The sequence below is a fragment of the Hordeum vulgare genome, chromosome 3H (assembly GCF_904849725.1).
Source record: "Hordeum vulgare subsp. vulgare chromosome 3H, MorexV3_pseudomolecules_assembly, whole genome shotgun sequence".
NCBI lineage: Eukaryota > Viridiplantae > Streptophyta > Magnoliopsida > Poales > Poaceae > Hordeum > Hordeum vulgare.
Window position 1 is genome coordinate 454,106,611 of NC_058520.1, and position 17,921 is coordinate 454,124,531.

At 43.0% G+C, this 17,921-nt stretch overlaps 1 pseudogene across 1 annotated transcript; it reads left to right on the plus strand.

Annotated features, from left to right (window-relative positions):
- The first annotated feature begins 497 nt into the window (after positions 1-497).
- On the plus strand, positions 498-2,541 carry LOC123440151 (annotated as a pseudogene). Its single transcript, XR_006630288.1, has 7 exons — positions 498-902; positions 1,008-1,257; positions 1,290-1,363; positions 1,478-1,742; positions 1,839-1,906; positions 1,996-2,057; positions 2,157-2,541. The product of XR_006630288.1 is annotated as a peroxisome biogenesis protein 16-like (transcript).
- The last annotated feature ends 15,380 nt before the right edge of the window (positions 2,542-17,921 follow it).

Here is a 17,921-nt window from a genome sequence, read left to right on the forward strand (position 1 = left end):
CTGGGAATTTTGAAATAAAAGTTTAAAGAAAACATAAAATGTTTGTGAATTCAAAAAATGCTCAAGATTTTTGTAAAAATATTCACATATTCAGAAAAATGTTCATAATTTTGAGAACAATGTTGGTGAAAACAATAAAAGTCCATGATTTTGGAAAAAAAATGTGTGTTATTTTTTGAGTGCAATTGAAAAAAATGTTTGCTTATTTAAAAAATGTTCATGCATTTCAAAAAATGTCCTAAAATTTTAAAGATATAATATGATCAGCATCATTGGAGATTATAATTGTTTTTCACCCGTTGCAAACGCACGGGTCCTTTTGCTATACGTTGTCGACGTTTTTGCAAAAAGGCCCCTCTGTTTCTTGAAAATCAACCCGCAGTCCTTTTATAAGTTAAAAAACGTTTCGTTCAGCCTATTTTCTAAAACTCCCCCTGTAGTTTCCAGTATTCAACCGCGGTCCACACGTACGAACTCTCCCTCGCCTCTCGGTCTCAGCCGCCAGGAGGCGACCGACCCCGGCGACGCTCGATCCGGTGATGCGTCGGTGCGCCAGTCGAGGCACCGCCGCCGCTGCCACGAGCGGCCGCGCGGACGGTCTTCTTCCCCGGCCGTCTGCCGCCCTGTCTCCTTCCCCTCCCCCTCCTGCGCTCCTTTCTTCATTCAGTGCGGCTCGGCGACTGGGTTCCCGTCGGCGAGGTCGTCGGCGCAGAAGGTGCCAAGAGAGAGGCAGGAGGCGCAGAGAGATCTGAGCAGGGGAGTCCTCGGAATAAATCACGCCAAAACCGAAAGCGCGCAACAGAAACACACACCACAACGGAAGCAGTTGTTGAAGTTGCCGCCCAGCACTTTGTTGGTGATGATCGCAAATGGGGCTTCCTTGCTGTTACAGAAGCAGTGAAGTAAGATGATTGATTATGCCTTGTTTTTCCTTGCTTGCATATCTGATATTGCCATGCATTTCTGGCTTTGTCTGGATGACTGATAATTGTTGTGCAACATTTCAGAGCATGCGTCAGGTTAGCCGCTTTCAAGGAGAGTGGCTAGAGGATGCTCTTACAAGGAGGGGAGGTGGAAAACGAAGAGGAGGATATTCTTCAAGACAATCAGGTAGTCAAGACCAATGGAGTGCCAGTAATCTATCCGGTGAATGGACATTCCCAGAAATGGCCATTTGATTACGTCTCATGGTCCAGATGGAAAACCTGGATTTGTATCTAAGAGTCTGGAGGGAAGAGCAGTAGCCGCTTTAAACAGGTTTGGTCAGAATGCAAAGATTCTTTAAACAGGTTTGGTCAGAATGCAAAGATGTTGTCAGATCCCACTTGGATGAGCAGGCTCCAACCTTCTCCTGTTCCTCCTGGTAAGTTGTTTTTACTAAAGCATTATTCTGGTTCTCCATTGAGACATTTACCTATTATTTTCCATAAGCATTATGTTAGTTTACTTATCAGATATGTGTCCTTGTGCTCGGCAGTGATGGAGATTGAGAAGCCAACTTTCACGACCATTTGGTCTCCTAAAGGGGTTTCTGGGCGCTTATTTATGTTAGGGAGACCGTCCATATATTCAGACCACTTATATACGTGCTTCTGATAAGAAAGTTTGGAATCAAATCTTGGACCCCGTGGTTGGTTTCACTAGCTGTGGAGCTCACAAGCCTTGGCATTCATTCGCATGCAACAGATCTGAATCATAGAGCTGGAAAAGTTCATCAGCTCTCATCTGCTGAGAGGGATGAGGTGAGATGATTTCAGTTTTTTTATCGTGTTAAACTTTGTTGGCTATGTTCTCTGGGTTGCTGACTTGGCTATTCTATCTTGGTCCAATCCCATCAGTTGAAAAGGCGAAAAATGACGTGGGCACTTTATGTCATGAGGGATCCGTTCTTTGCCAGCTACACCAGGTAATGAGCATTACGCGCTAACATGGTACTGTCTCAGCTCTTGATTTTACCCTTCCTATATGCCCTTGCTTACACTTGAGTCCTGACAGGCGTCATCTTGAGAAGGCTGAGAAAGCGCTGAATCCAGTGCCGCTTATCAGTTTCATCACAGGTGTGTAAACTTTCCCCATATCTACGATGCATCTCGTTCATACAAAAACTTGTGGAGGAAGCATTTTGCAATATTTTTGACACGCTCAATTTATTGCAGGTAAACTCGTGGAACTATTGGAGGGGGCTCAGTCGCGCTATACATATACATCAGGCTCGTAGAGGATGATTGGGATAGATTTACCTGCTTCTGCTGGAGAGCTTCCTTGCTGATCTGCCATACTGGACTTTTGCTGGTTCCTGGATTTTGTTTTCAGTAGATCAGGATTTGAGTGAAACCATGTCTGTCCTTTGCCATTTCCTAGACAGTTTTGGCATCGCTGTCTTGAGGCCTTGGCTGAGAAGTTACAGCCACATAACCTCACTCCTGATGGCAGTTGGGAATGTAATTATACAGTATGTTGGTCTAATGTCACGAATAGGCACGCAAGCAATACCGTTGTATTTACCAGAAAAATGAAGGTCATAATAAGTTCATTCTTAAATCTGTGAAGTTTGTGCCACGATTTAACATTTCTCTCCCTATGCTATGCTATTATATTGTCAATGTTGGGCCATTGATCATTACTGGAGATAAGCGAATCTTCCTTCTGTTGGTGATGCATCTTGATAATGTGTTGCGTGTCTCAACTTGATTTGTGTTTGGATTTAGCATGGATCATCCTATGGTTGGAGATGTCCATGAAGCATTTCAGATTCAACGAATGTGAATCACCAAGTCTTTCACATTATCATCGTAACACTTACGATTCAAGGAATGTTGGATCAGGTAAGCAAATATGATATGCACAGGCATAATGTCAAGATGAAAAGGCAGTAGTATATACTTGCAACATGCACTGGAAATTCGACATACATCTAGCTCATCCTATCATATGCACTGTTAATGTACAACGAGTACTATCCAGCTCGACAAGCATGAGAAAGATAGTGTTACAAGCGAGCAATAGTTCTGTTCAGGCTCATCTCAACCCCACCCGCAGAACGAGCATTTTTCATGTTATTACGAGATTCACGAACATCAGCTTGTGAGCTTATGTAGGATAAGGACTGCAGCCACGACACGAGCACACGCTTCCGCACAACATCGTCAGATTCCACGACATGGGCGTGCATGTCATCGAGGAGCACATCCTAGCCTTCCTTTGGTAGCGAAGTGACAAATTCCGCCAGCTCCTTGAGCATATGAGAGAACGACTGCAGAAAGAAGAGCAAACAGAGTTGAGGGAACAAAATTTGAAGAGTTTCTACAGGTAGTGGTGGTGCACGCGCAGTAGGAAATCATGGAATAATGTGATTTGGGGCTGTAAAACATCAATCTCCAATGGAAGACTCATCTTTAAAGCAATCAAGTCAGTGCATGAAATACTCTCGACAAGGTTTCGAAGCTAATGGTGTTTGCAATGTCTCTGCTATTAGAAAAAAGGGTTCGTTGTGTCCCTCGCGGATTGATTAGCCATTTTCTGGATGTCATAAAGGAGGTAAGCAACACCAACCCGTATTTCAGAGTTACTGCTCTACACACCATCAGAAAGTAATAACATTGTGATCTTAGCTTACCTGAATATCGACAAGGAAGATGAGCCGCAGCAACAAGTCCAATATTTTCTTACAGGGCTCTGTGCTTTCTTCCCATGACCTCCATAATGATCTGTCCTGAACCATTGCAATACTGCAAAGATCTTTAGCTTTCACAACAAGGCTATGGATTCAGTCAGTAAATTCAGAAGATCCAGTTGTTGAACCTAAGGGGGATCACATACTTCAGGTAGAAGATGCTACAGGTGATGGAAACATGGCAGTTTCTGATGTAAAGGTTGCCATGTTGGAAATGAATATAACATATATCGTTCAAACACAAGATCTCAACTCGGCATCTGAAGACAGGAGTGTACCATTGCCTGTGAATTCGTGTGACCAAGTTGAGGAGGAGGTAAACAAAGAAGTTTCCCCTGAGGATGCACTTTTATCCCAAAATGAATGTTCTTCTGTACAGACTGGAATGCACGAGCAGTTGGAATTACCTGGCACTGGTGCAGCTGCAGCTGATAAAAGTGACAATGTTGTGGTAGAGGCAGAACCAGGTAAAGAGATGGAGGTTGTTGAAGACGTTGCATTGCATGTGGCTGAAGCATCTACTTTCCATAATGAGCCCATGTACATTGATTTCATTGATAACAAGTACCTAAAACTGGATACTGAGCTGGGAAGTTGTGATCATGTACAAGCGGAGGAGCGTAATTTTGATGAAATATCTAGCACCGCTATCGATGAAGTTATATCTGGTGTTTCCATGGAACATGGAACTGATGTGGCAGATGATGCTGAACTCAGATATGATACAAGAGATGCATCTCTTAGGGAAACTGTTGTTGGCCAAGGTGAAGCTGTTACATTGACTGATGATAAAGCTGCTATTGTAGATGAAGTTAAACCCTCTTCTGCTACAGGAAGTGAATCTGATGTGGCTCATGAAGCTGGTGATGTTTCACAAATAGTCGTGGGGGCATGAAGGAGTTGCGGCGGTGGCGACGGCCGGAGCCTTCACCGAGGGACGACGAGGCAGTTGAGGAGGCGGCAGAGGGCTGGTGCCGGTGCTCGCTGGTATAGTCCTTCACAGGGGGACGACGAGGCAGCGAAATCCGCATGGATGGATGGCCGCGGTGCTCCCAATGAACCTGTTGGTGGTGAAAACACAGATACCGTTGTCTTCATCTATGCTGGGACATGTGGACAACGGCGACGGGGCAGTGGGGAGAGCAGGCGGCAGAAATATTAGGGCCTTGAAGAAAAAAAAACCTTCCATGGACCGAGTTCCCCCATAAAAACAATTGTTGATGAACTAAATGAAAAGGAATTCTCAACATGAAACTTTGCGAGCAAGATCCAAATTACCTCTTGAAAATAAAATGTAGACATTGTACAATTTATTATATTTATAAACAACTCTTACTGCCATTTGGTTTTTATATATCGGATGTGTCCTTTTGGATCACTGGATCCGATCATTTTATACGGTCACAAGCATAGAAAAACATTCAGTCCTGTTTTACTGAAAAAGCTAATAATTATCTTAATTGAATATATTTGAAATCTGTAATCATGCATGTCATCTTGTGGTATGTGGATGTTAAATTTTATGAAAAAATAAAATAAGATATTGCTAAATAATGACCATTGGAATTGATATATCTCTTACAACAATCAACTTTAAAGTTTGCTCCAATCAGTTTCTAACTTTATGTACAACTTAAATTTCAATAGCTATCGATAGAGACGCAAGTAGCTGTTCTTCGGACCTCCTGGGAAACCTTTCACATGGAGGAAATTGTTTCTATCAGTACCTTTTATTTTGTTTCGCTTGGGGAGTTTTCATAGGTGTTACTCCCTCTATTTCTAAATATAAGTCTATTTAAAGTTTCTACTAGAAAACAACATATGAATGTATATAGACATACATTATAGTATAGATTCACTCATTTTGCTTTGTATGTAGTCCCCTATTAGAATTTCTAAAAAGATTTATATTTAAAAATAAAGGGAGTAGTTGCTATAATGGTTTGTCGTATGTTTAGATATCTACTTACACTTCAATGGCGGTTTAAAGTTCAACTACATGTTGACGAAGGACATAAGGGGAGGGGATTCAAATACAAAATTCATGAGTCGAAAATCGACGATCTAACCCGGTGCAACGCACGGGCACTTTTACTAGTGTTATTTACTTCCGTTTATCTCCTAGAATTATAGCCATGAGACATAGAAAGAAAGAAAATAAAAAAGATGAAAATTGTTTTAGAGTATCTGCAGTCTGGCGTCTTAGAGCATTACGACACAAAATCGGTCCAAAATCGACCCAAATTCGACACATTTTGGCATAAATTCAATAAAAAATAAAAAAATTTAGTAAAGTACAACCGAAGTCGCTCACATATATGAGCATACACTTAGCTCTATGAATGCACGTACGCACACTATATTTCTATGCACACTTTTGAGAAACTAAGTCAGTACAATAAATCCAGTGAAATGCAAGCACCAATGTTAAATCTAGGATTTGAACTCTGGTGGACAGATGATATCACAATTCTTCTAACCATCCAACCAAGGATTGGTTTGCAACAAAAACTAATTTTTATCACATAGTTCTTCACACAAAACAATACAAATCAAATAATTAAACGAAGCAAGCTCATAATTCAAACATAAATTAAAACATATCGAACTAGGTGTTGCCCTTGAGCCTCTATAGGTGCTCCACCACATCGTGCTACACTTCTTGATGCATATGTAGGTCTTGGATCTCCTAACACATATCAAGGAAGGCAACCCATGTTGCCGGTACCTCATGATCAACAATTGCAAGAGGACCCTGCCTGAAATATGGTTCAATATCAAACACTGGCTCCTTATGCTCGCTCTCAAATATCATGTTGTGCAAGATGACTCAACAATTCATCACCTTCTACATCTGAGATTTCGACCAGATGAGAGCGGGGTACCGGACGGCATCAAATCGAGATTGGAGCACACCAAATTTGTGTCATTCCCGCTAGACATCCTTCTTGCAAGCCTCCTGGCACTTAGCAAAGTAGGAGTTCTTGACTCTTCACACAGGGTTTGAGATAGTCTTCACAAATGTGGACCATCATGGATAGATGACATCTGCTAGGTAGTATCACTTATTGTAGTGGCGTCCATTGACCTCAAAGTTCATCGGAGGAGCATCACCTTCAACAAGCTTGGCAAAGACATTCAAGCACTGCAGTACATTGATGTCATTGTGAGTTCCTGGAATGCCAAGGAAGGAGTACCAAATCCACAGGTCATGTGTGGCCACTGCCTCAAGTACCACACTACATTTGATGCCTCTGCTTACTCTTGCGGCGGCCTGGCGCAGAGCCAACTCGCCGCGGCTTCGCATTCTTCACTAATAGGTCGGCTAGAGCGACGAGGATCATGAGGTGCTCTTCGTCATCAACGTCATCCTCGGTGTCCTCCTCCATCAGAGCCGCGAACGCCTCCTCGTCATTGGAGTCCATCGCTGAACACCCCGGGGCGTGGTGAGTGGGCATCTGCTGGTATCCCCACTTGCGTGGTCGGAATCTTGAAGAGCTTGCCCACAAGCGGGATGGCAGCAAACCACTCTCTTTCCGACGGGGGAATGTCCTTTCTAGCGGCAGAGCATCGGTGATGGGCAGGTGGGTGGCGTCGGGATCGGCATGGCGGCGAAACGGGAAGTGTCGTCATGCTGCTCGCGGGAAATCTAGGCGGGGAAAAGGCATTTCTTGCCTAACAGTGGTGGCCCATGCATCACTTTTCCTTCCGTCGGAGCCCCCAAGTGCGCTCGGTTCCGCCTGGGATCGTCGGGCCAAAAAACGGGCCGAGCCAGCGAAATTCGACATCCTCGGGGAGCGAGTGGGTCATTTTTTTGGCGCCGGCGATGAAAAGGGTCCCTGGGGGCTGTTGGGGGCGCGGGTGGAGATACTCTTATAATTGCTTCCATCACGCGGCACACGCCTCGGTCATTGACTGGTAAAAAATGAGCAACCCGACTCCTCATACCGGTTCTAAATGTCTGGGATGACCGACACCCTTCACATCTAGCCCAAAATCTAGAGCGGATATGGGATGAGTGGGTACGTCCGTCATATCGGATCCAACCCACGTTGGCCTACCCGACTCATCATATACATATCCCCATCCATTTGCCGCGCAAAACACAAGCCATTCCATTTTCTTGTACTCGGTCTCCAAGATCCACAAGTTCATTCATATCTCTAGCCTTATGCCCCCAAGGGGTTGAAATAGCATCGCTTGGGGGCCAACCGACGATGTATTTGGCATGAGGGAGAGGGGTTCGGGTTTCTAGCCGACCCACCAAGTTCGCCCCTTCCAGCTGCCGAGTTCGGCCCAAATACGACGCAAAATCGGTCCAAAATCGACCCAAATTCGGCACATTTCAGCACGAATTCAACAAAAACTAATTTTTATCACACAGTTCATCACATAAATCAATACAAATCAAATAATTCAACGAAGCAAGCTCATAATTCAAACTCCTCACACAGAGTTTGAGATAGTCTTCACAAATATGGACCATCTTGGATAGATGCCATCTGCTAGGTAGTATCCCTTATTGTAGTGGCGCCCATTGACCTCGAAGTTCACCGGAGGAGCATGACCTTCTACAAGCTTGTCAAAGACATTCGAGCACAATGGTACATTGATGTCATTGTGAGTTCCTGGAATACCATGGAAGGAGTGCCAAATCCAGAGGTCATGTGCGGCCACTGCCTCAAGTACCACACTGCAAGCTCCTTTGGTGCCTTTGTACATCACCTGCCAAGCAAATGGACAGTTTTTCCATGCCCAATGCATGCAGTCGATGCTTCCAAGCATCCCAGAAAATCCTCTTGTTGCATTATGTGCTAGGATCCGAGTAGTGTCTTCAGCATTAGGTGATCGCAGGTATTGTGGTCCAAACACTACCACCACTGACATGCAAAACTTGTACAAACACTCAATGGGTGTGGAATCGGCCATGCGCCCATAGTATTCATGTATATCATCAGGAGATACATATGAAAGCATCCCCATAGCTATCGTGCACTTTTGGAGTGAGGAGAGTCCAATCGTGCAGGTGCAATCCTTATTGCAAATGAAATAGTTGTCGAACTCGTGGATGGCATTCCCAATCCTTGGGAAGAGCTTTCGGGCCATCCGATAACGGCGCTGAAATACTTTCTCGTCGCGCAGTGGAGTGTCGACTAAATAGTCGGCGTAGAGAAAGAAATAGCCCTCCATTCGATGCCTTTGCTTGCTCTTGCGGCGGCCCGACGCCGAGCCAACTCGCCGCGACTTCGCATTCTTCGTGAATAGGCCGGCCAGAGCGGTGAGGATCATGATGTGCTCTTCGTCATCGGTGTCGTACTTAGCTTCCTCCTCTATCAGAGCCATGAACGCCTCCTCATCGTCGGAGTCCATCACCGAACACCTTGCGGGCGTGGTGGGTGGGAGCCGTCGGTATCCCCGCGCGCGTGGTCGGAGTCTTGAATAGCTCGCTTAGGAGAAGGATGGTGGAAAACCACTCTCTTTTCAACGGGTGGATTGCCTTTCTAACACCAGAGCAGCAACGGTGGGCACGTGAGTGGCGCGTGGATTGTCGGGCCAAAAAATGGGCCGAGCTGGCGGAGTTTGGCGCCCTCGGGTGCAACTGTGTCGTTTTTCCAGTGCCGGCGATAAAAAGGGTCCCTAGGGGGGCTGTTGGGGGTGCGGTGGATATGCTCTTATAATCGGTTCAATCACCCGGGGGACGGCTCGATCATTGACTAGTAAAAAATGAGCCACTGGCTCCTTGTACGGGTCCTAAATGCGTGGGATGATCGACACCCTTCACATCCAGCCCAAAATCTAGAGCGGATATGGGATGCGCGGGTACGTCCGTCATATGGATCCAACCCATGTTGGCCTACCCTGACTCATCATATACATATACCCATCCATTTGCGAGGCAAAACCCTAGCCACTCCATTTTCTTGTGCTGTGTACCCAAGATCCACAAGTTCATTCGTATCTCTAGCTGTATGCCCCCAAGGGCTTGAAATAGGGTCGCTTGGGGACTAGCCGATGATGTATCCGACATGGGAGAGGGGGTTCGGGTTTCCAGCCGACTCACCAAGTTCGCCCCTCCCAGCCGCCGAGTTCATCCCAAATACGGCGCAAAATCGGTCCAAAATCGACCCAAATTCGGCACATTTCAGCAAAAAATTAACAAAAACTAATTTTTATCACATAGTTCATCACAAAAATCAATAAAAATCAAATAATTCAATGAAGCAAGCTCATAATTCAAACTCCTCGCATAGGGTTTGAGATAGTCTTCACAAATGTGGACCATCTTGGATAGATGCCAACTCCTAGGTAGTATCCCTTATTGTAGTGGCGCCCATTGACCTCGAAATTCACCGGAGGAGCATGACCTTCAACAAGCTTGGCAAAGACATTCGAGCACTGCAGTACGTTGATGTCATCGTGAGTTCCTGGAATGCCAAGCAAGGAGTGCCAAATCCATAGGTCATGTGTGGCCACTGCCTCAAGTACCACACTACAAGCCCTTTGGCGCCTTTCTACATTCCCTGCCAAGAAAATGGATAGTTTTCCATGCCCAATGCATGCAATCGATGGTTCCAAGCATCCCAGGAAATCCTCTTGTTGCATTATGTGCTAGGATCTGAGCAGTGTCTTCGATATTGGGTGATTGCAGGTATTGTGGTCCAAACACTGCCACCACTGCCCTGCAAAACTTGTCCAAACAGTCAATGGGGGTGAACTCGGCCATGCATCCATAGTATTCCTATATATCATCGGGAGATCCATATGAAAGCATCCTCATAGCTATTTTCCACTTCTCGAGTGAGGAGAGTCCAACTATGCCGGTGCAATCCTTATTGGAAATGAAATAGTTGTTGAACTCTAGGATGGCATTCACAATCCTCAGGAAGAGCTTTCGGCCCATCCGATAACGGTGCTGGAATACTTTATCATCATGCCGTGGAGCGCCAACAAAGTAGTCGGCGTAGTGCAAGAAATAGCCCTCTATTCGATACCTATGCTTGCTCTTGCGGCGGTTCGGCGTCGAGCCACCTAGCTACGGCTTCACATTCTTCGTGAACTGACCGACCAGACTGGCGAGGATCAAGAGGTGCTCTTCGTCATAGGTGTCGGCCTCGACTTCCTCCTCCATCAGAGCCACGAATGCCTCCTCATCATCGGAGTCCATCGCCGAACACCTTGCAGGCTTGGTGGGTTGGCAGCCGCCGGTATCCCCGCCTGCATGGTCGGAGTCGTGAAGAGCTCGCCCATGAGTGGGATGATGGCAAAACGCTCTCTTTTCAACGGGGAATGGCCTTTCAAGCGGCAGAGCAACAACGATGGGCATGAGGGTGGCGCCGGGATCGACATGGCGGCAAAAGAGGAAGTGTCGTCATGCCGCTCGCGGGCTAATCTGGGCGGGGAAAAGGCATTTCTCGCTTGACAGTGGTGGCCCATGCACCACTTATCCTTCCACCGGAGCCCCCAAGTGCCCCTAGTGCGCTAGGTTCCGCCTAGATCGCTCGGCCAAAAAATGGACCGAGCCGGCAGAATTAGGCACCATCGAGGCACGACTGTGTCGCCTTTTTGGCGCTGGCGATAAAAAAGGTCCTCGGGGGGTGCGGATGGATATGCTCTTATACTCGCTTCAATCACCCGACGGACAGGTCGGTCATTGACCGGTGAAAAAGCGAGCCACCCGGCTCCTCATACCGGTCCTAAACGCCTGGGATGACCGACACCCTTCACATCCAGCCCAAAATCTAGAGAGGATATGGGATGCGTGGGTATGTCCATCATATCGGATCCAACCCATGTTGGCCCACCCCGACTCATCATATACACATCCCCATCCATTTGCCGGACCAAACTCTAGCCACTCCATTTTCCTCTACGCCATCCCCAAGCTCACTTTCGGCAATATCCGGAGTTCTCTTGCATAGCGAGCACCAGATTCGAGCCTTTCCCAACCGGATTTGCGAACTAGGACCTCATCCAAGTCAGGTCGGAGGAGGAGATGGTCGTCCGCATTGCGCTCCACTGCGTCCGCGAGGATACTGCCCGACAATGGGCGGACTCAATCTGACTAGAATCCATAACATCCGCCAAAAAGGTTATTGGATTCACCGCGAGGCGCGCCGCCGCCGCCTCGTCCGAAGTAGTGCACTTCCTCTTGCGGGCGAAAGTCATAGAGGCGCAACCCTTCATTATGCGGAAGATGGGCACTAGAGGCTGCCCGTGGGACCCTCAAGGCATAAGGGCACGCTAGGGGGTGGCCACGCCCTGTTGCCTTGTGGGCAGGTGGTCGCCCCCCTCTCGTAACTCATTGCCCCATTTTTTTCATATATTAAATAAAAATTCTCCATGAAGTTTCACGTTGTTTGGAGTCCAGAAAAATTCCAGCTTTTCCATGGCCCTTTTAGGTACCTAATTCCAGTTGCGGGTAGTTTCTCTCTTTGTATAAACCTTGTAAAATAGGAGAGAAAATGTATAAGGATTGCATCACAAAATGAAAAAATGCATAAAAATATTATAAATATCAATAGGAAATTATGATGTAAAATGGACGGATCAACTCCCCCAAGCTTAGACATCACTTGTCCTCCAGCGAAAGCCAAACTAAATAATAATGACCACACGTTAGAGAAAGAGGTGTCGATAAAAACAAAAATATGGACATGATAGCATCATGATCATTATCATATCAATAATATATTATCATAAAACTTCTCATGAATAAGTGGTAATCCATTCACACGCTAAATTATAAACCACAAACCTTATTGAAAACTATCAAGTTACGTTCTTAGTCATTGAAACAATTCCAATTCAACATATTTTCAAAAAGAGTCGATGTGAGAGCTTTATTTAGCAAATTCAATACTCAATTATCATTTAGTCTTCAACGGTTTCTAACACTCACGTCATATTTGTGGGAAAAACATCAATTAGACACATAGGAAGATATGGGTTTATAGGTTTGAGGACCCAACTACTTATCTTGAGGATAATGTCAACAATAATAACTCATGATCACCTACATCCAACTTGATATATATGCGTGGATCTTTCCCCACCACATGATGCTTTCCAAGTAGAGAGTAAATAAGGATGGAATAGAGATGCACATTAATGACTCTTTCATAAAAGTAAATACATGAAAGTAAAAGATAGGCCTTTCGCATAGGGAAGCAGAGGTTGTCATGCACATTTTATTTGATGTGCAAACTCTTAATGGAAAAGAACGTCACTTTATATTGCCCCTTGCGGTAGCAACCTTTATTATGCAGTATGTCACTTTTATTTCTGTGCCATCATAAGTTCGTGCAAAGCTTATTTTTCATTACAATAAAAGATCATACATATTTAGGAGCAATTTTTATTGCTTTTGTAGTGATGACAACTTGAAGGATCTTGTTCAATCCATAGATAGGTATGGTGGACTCTTATGACAAGAGATTGGGTTTAAGGGTTTTTGGATGGACAAATAGTATCTCTACTTGGTGCGATGTTTTGGCTAGCAAAGGTTATGAGCAAGCACCACATGTTGGAGTATCCATAACAATATAACTTCTATGTGAATATAAGCAAATATAACTCATTATTGTCTTCCTTGTACAACGTCGACTAGTTGATCATGCATAAATATTTAATGGAGGCTCAAAATCATAAAAGATGTCCAAGATAGTGTATTTATATGTGTGAGTTGTCTTTCGTTATTACTCTTTCGTGAAATTTTGTCAATGACTAATACTATGTTTGCCAACTTCCAACAAGTTTTATCAATCATACTCTTTTTATGTGAAGTCACCACTCCTCATGGGATTGGCATATGATCTTTTATTTATTATTTTTATTGCTAGGATTGATGCAAAAAGGTAAATCAAACAAACTCAAATTACTATTTATTATAAAATTCGATTACATCGATAGATAGATCACAAAGAAAACACTCCAAACTAAATCATGCTAAAACTTTACTCTTCTAAATCCTAGGATAACTAATGATCGAACTAAAATAGGTAATCGTGGTAAAAGTGATGGTGATATGATATCGGGGCACCTCCCCCAAGATTGGAACAAGCTAAGGGTGCTGCACATTCCTGTGTACTCAAGTTTACTTCTTGGTGATGGTGGTGATGAAGTGATTTTCTTGGCAATGATGCTCCTTAAGGTCCGGACCTCCTCATTGAGCTTATCAATCTCTCACTTAAGATCCAGGTTCTCCTTGTGAAGCTTATTTGTAAGAGTCATTACTCCATCGAACAAAGGATGAATCTTACTAGTGGAGGCAGTAGTATCATCCACATACGCAATGCGATAAGGGGTAAAACATGTATTGGAAGGTGTAACCTTGGTTGGCAAGTTCAACTTTTTGAAGTCCATATGTATATCTCCTAGTTGAGGTAGAGGCGCTTCCTATTCTTCTTCGTTAGAAGATTCCATCTTCTTGAGATCGGCCTCCTCCTCCTCCTCCTGTGTTGTCCATCCAGGGATGATTTTCCCCATAGGCCTTCGGATCCGCAATGAGGTATGAGAGATAGCTCTCTCCGTTTGAGTCTTGAGACGACATAGTGCTTCTAGATTTGTCAGAAAAATAGTCTGAAAAAAGAACATGGGAGAATCTTGTGATGCGGTGGTAAAAACATATGGGAGTATATATGCAGATTTTTTATCTTGAGAAACAAGTATTCTGGAAGAAAACGGAGTCGGAAGGCACACGAGGGTCCCATAAGGCAACCCGGCGCACCTAGCGGGTAGGGGCCACGTTGTTGCCTTGTGACATCCTCGTAGGTCCCCTCGGCTGGTTCTTATTTTTGTAATTTTTCTAATATCACAAAACAGACAGAAATATATTTATGGAATTTTTGGAGCCGATTTACTTACCATATGACATACCTACTCCTTTTCAGGATTCTGGAAGGTTCTTCTACATGTCCTTCCGGTGCCATCGCTTGAATAATATTAGTTTCAACATTAATGGGCATACCATTCTTTGTCCATTAACCACTCTCGAAATAGTGCCTTCGACATTGTTGACCTTACTAGCTCTTGAGCGATAAACTTCTTTGACTATATATGGTCCTTCCCATTTAGAGAGAAGCTTTCCCGCAAAAGGATCTGACACAAGAATTGTGCAAAAGAACTTGATCGCCTACTTTAAATTCCCTTTTGGATTCTTTTGTCATGCCATCTTTTAACATTTTCTTTAAACAACTTGGCATTTTCAAAAGCTTGTGTCATCCATTCATCCAAAGAGCTAACATCAAATAACCTCTTTTCACTGACAAGTTTGAAATGAAATTAAGTTCTTTAATTCCCCAATAAGCTTAGTGTTCTAACTCAAGAGATAATTGACATGCTTTTCCATAGACCATTTTATAAGGAGGCATACCCATAGGATTTTTATAAGCACATCTATAAGCCCATAATGCATCGTCAAGTTTCTTAGACCAATTTTTCTAGATCCATTGACAGTCTTTTGCAAGATCAATTTTATTTCTCTATTGTTCAATTCAACTTTACCACTAGATTGAGGATGATAAGGTGATACAATTCTATGGTTAACATCATATTTAGCTAGAAGTTTACGGAAAGCACCATGAATAAAATGTGAACCACCATCAGTCATTAAATATCTAGGGACTTCAAACCTTGGAAAAATAACTTCTTTAAGCATTTTAATAGAAGAGTTGTGATCAACACTACTAGTTGGAATAGCTTCCACCCACTTAGTAATGTAATCAACGACAAATAAAATATGATTATACCCATTAGGGGAAGAAAAAGGTTTCATATAATCAAAGCCCCAAACATCAAATGGTTCAATAACAACTGAATAATTCATAGGCATTTCCCGAAGTCTACCAATGTTACCAATTCTTTGACAGTCATCACAAGAAAGGACAAACTTATGTGCATCTTTGCAAAGAGTAGGCCAATAGGAACCAGACAGTAATACCTTGTGTGTATCTCTATCTCTAGTGTGGTGCCCTGTTTATGCCTTGGAATGTCATTTCTGTAGGATTTGTGCATCCTCATGCTCTGGTACACAACATCTAAGAGAACCATCTACTCCTTTATATAAATGTGGATCATCCCAAAAGCAATGTCTTAAATCATAGAATAACTTTTTCTTTTGTTGGTACGGGAAACTAGGTGGTATGTATTTAGCAACAATGTAATTAGCATAGTTTGCACACCACGGGGTATTATGGGAAGCATTCATGACAGCTACTTGCTCATGGGGGAAAACTATCATCAATAGGAAGTGGGTCATCAAGAACAATTTCCATCCTAGACAGATTATTTGCTACAGGATTCTGAGCTCCCTTTCTATCAGTAATATGCAAGTTGAATTCTTGAAGCAAAAGAACCCACCTAATTATTCTAGGTTTAGCATCTTTATTTTCTATAGGTTATTTAATAGCATCATGATCGGTGTGAATAGTAACTTTAGAATCAACAATATAAGGTCTAAACTTATCACATGCAAACACAACTACTACAAATTCTTTCTCAGTAGTAGCATAATTTCTTTGAGCATTGTCTAGAGTTCTACTAGAATAATGAATAAAATTCAATTTATTATCAAATCTTTGTCCTAGAACATCACCAATAGCACAATCACTAGCATCACACATAATTTCAAATGGTAAGTTCCAATCAGGTAGTTGAATAATAGGTGCATAAATTAAGGCTTTCTTAAGTATTTCGAAGGCTTCTACACAATCATCATAAAAAACAAATGGAACGTCTTTTTGAATAAGATTAGTTAGTGGCCTAGAAATCTTTAATAAATCTTTAATGAATATTCTATAAAACTAGCATAACCAAGGAAACTTCTTATACGTTTTATATCTTTAGGACATGTCATTTAGTCAATTGCATCAACTTTAGCTCTATCTGCCTCAATAACTAGTTCAGAAATTTTATGCCCAAGAACTATACCTTCATTCAACATAAAGTGGCACTTCTCCGGATTCAAGACAAGATTAGTTTCTTCACATCTCTGCAAAACTTGATCAAGGTTGCTTAAGCAATCATCAAAAGAAGTCCCGTAAACGGAAAAATCATCCATGAATACCTCAACAATATTTTCACAAAAGTCAGAGAATATAGTAGTCATACATCTTTGAAAGGTAGCAGTTGCATTACATAAACCAAAAGGCATACGTCTATAATCATAAGTTCCAAAAGGAAAACTAAAGATAATTTTCTATTGACCTTCTTTTGACACAGGTATTTGAGAAAAATAAGAATATCCATCAAGAAAGCAAAAGTGTGTATGCTTAAATAGTTTTTCTAACATTTGATCAATAAAAGACAAGGGGCAGTGATCTTTTCTAGTAGCTTTGTCTAATTTCCTGAAATCAATCACCATCCTATAACTAGTTACAATTCTTTGTGGGATGAGTTCATTTTCATTATCAGGGACAACGGTAATACCTCCTTTCTTAAAACACAGTGAACATGACTTACCCTTCTACTATCATCTATGGGATAAATTATACCTGCCTCGAGAATCTTTTATATTTCAGTCCTTGCCACTTTTTTCATTTTAGGATTTAGATGATGTTTATGAAAAACAACAGGTTTAACATCGGGCTCCATATTAATCTTATGCTCACATAGAGTGGGAGTAATGCCCTTAAGATCATTAAGAGTATATCCAATAGCTGCTCGTTGCTTCTCCAGAGTTTTGAGTAATATCTTTTGATAACCACAAGTATAGGGGATCGCAAGAATTTTCGAGGGTAGAGTATTCAACCCAAATTTGTTGATTCGACACAAGGGGAAGCCAAAGAATTTTCCCAAGTATTAGCAGTTGAGTTTTCAATTCAACCACACCTGAAAGACTTAGTATCTGCATAAAAGTATCAATAGCAGAGTAGTGTGATAGCAACAGTAGCAACGGTAATAGTAGCAGCAACAGAGTAACAGTAGGAGCAGTGACAGCAGTAGCGACAGAGTAACAGTAGTAGTAGTGACTGCAGTAGCGACAAAGTAACGTAGCAAGGACCAGCAGGAAAAACTCGTAGGCATTGGATCGATGATGGATGATTATGCCGGATGGTATTCATCATGCAACAGTTATAACACGGAGATATATGTAACTAGCTCCAGTTCGTCAATGTAATGTAGGCATGTATTCCGTATATAGTCATACGTGCTTAGGAAAAAGAACTTGCATGACATCTATTGTCCATCCCTCCCGTGGCAGCGGGGTCCTAATGGAAACTACGAGATATTAAGGTTCTCCTTTTAATAG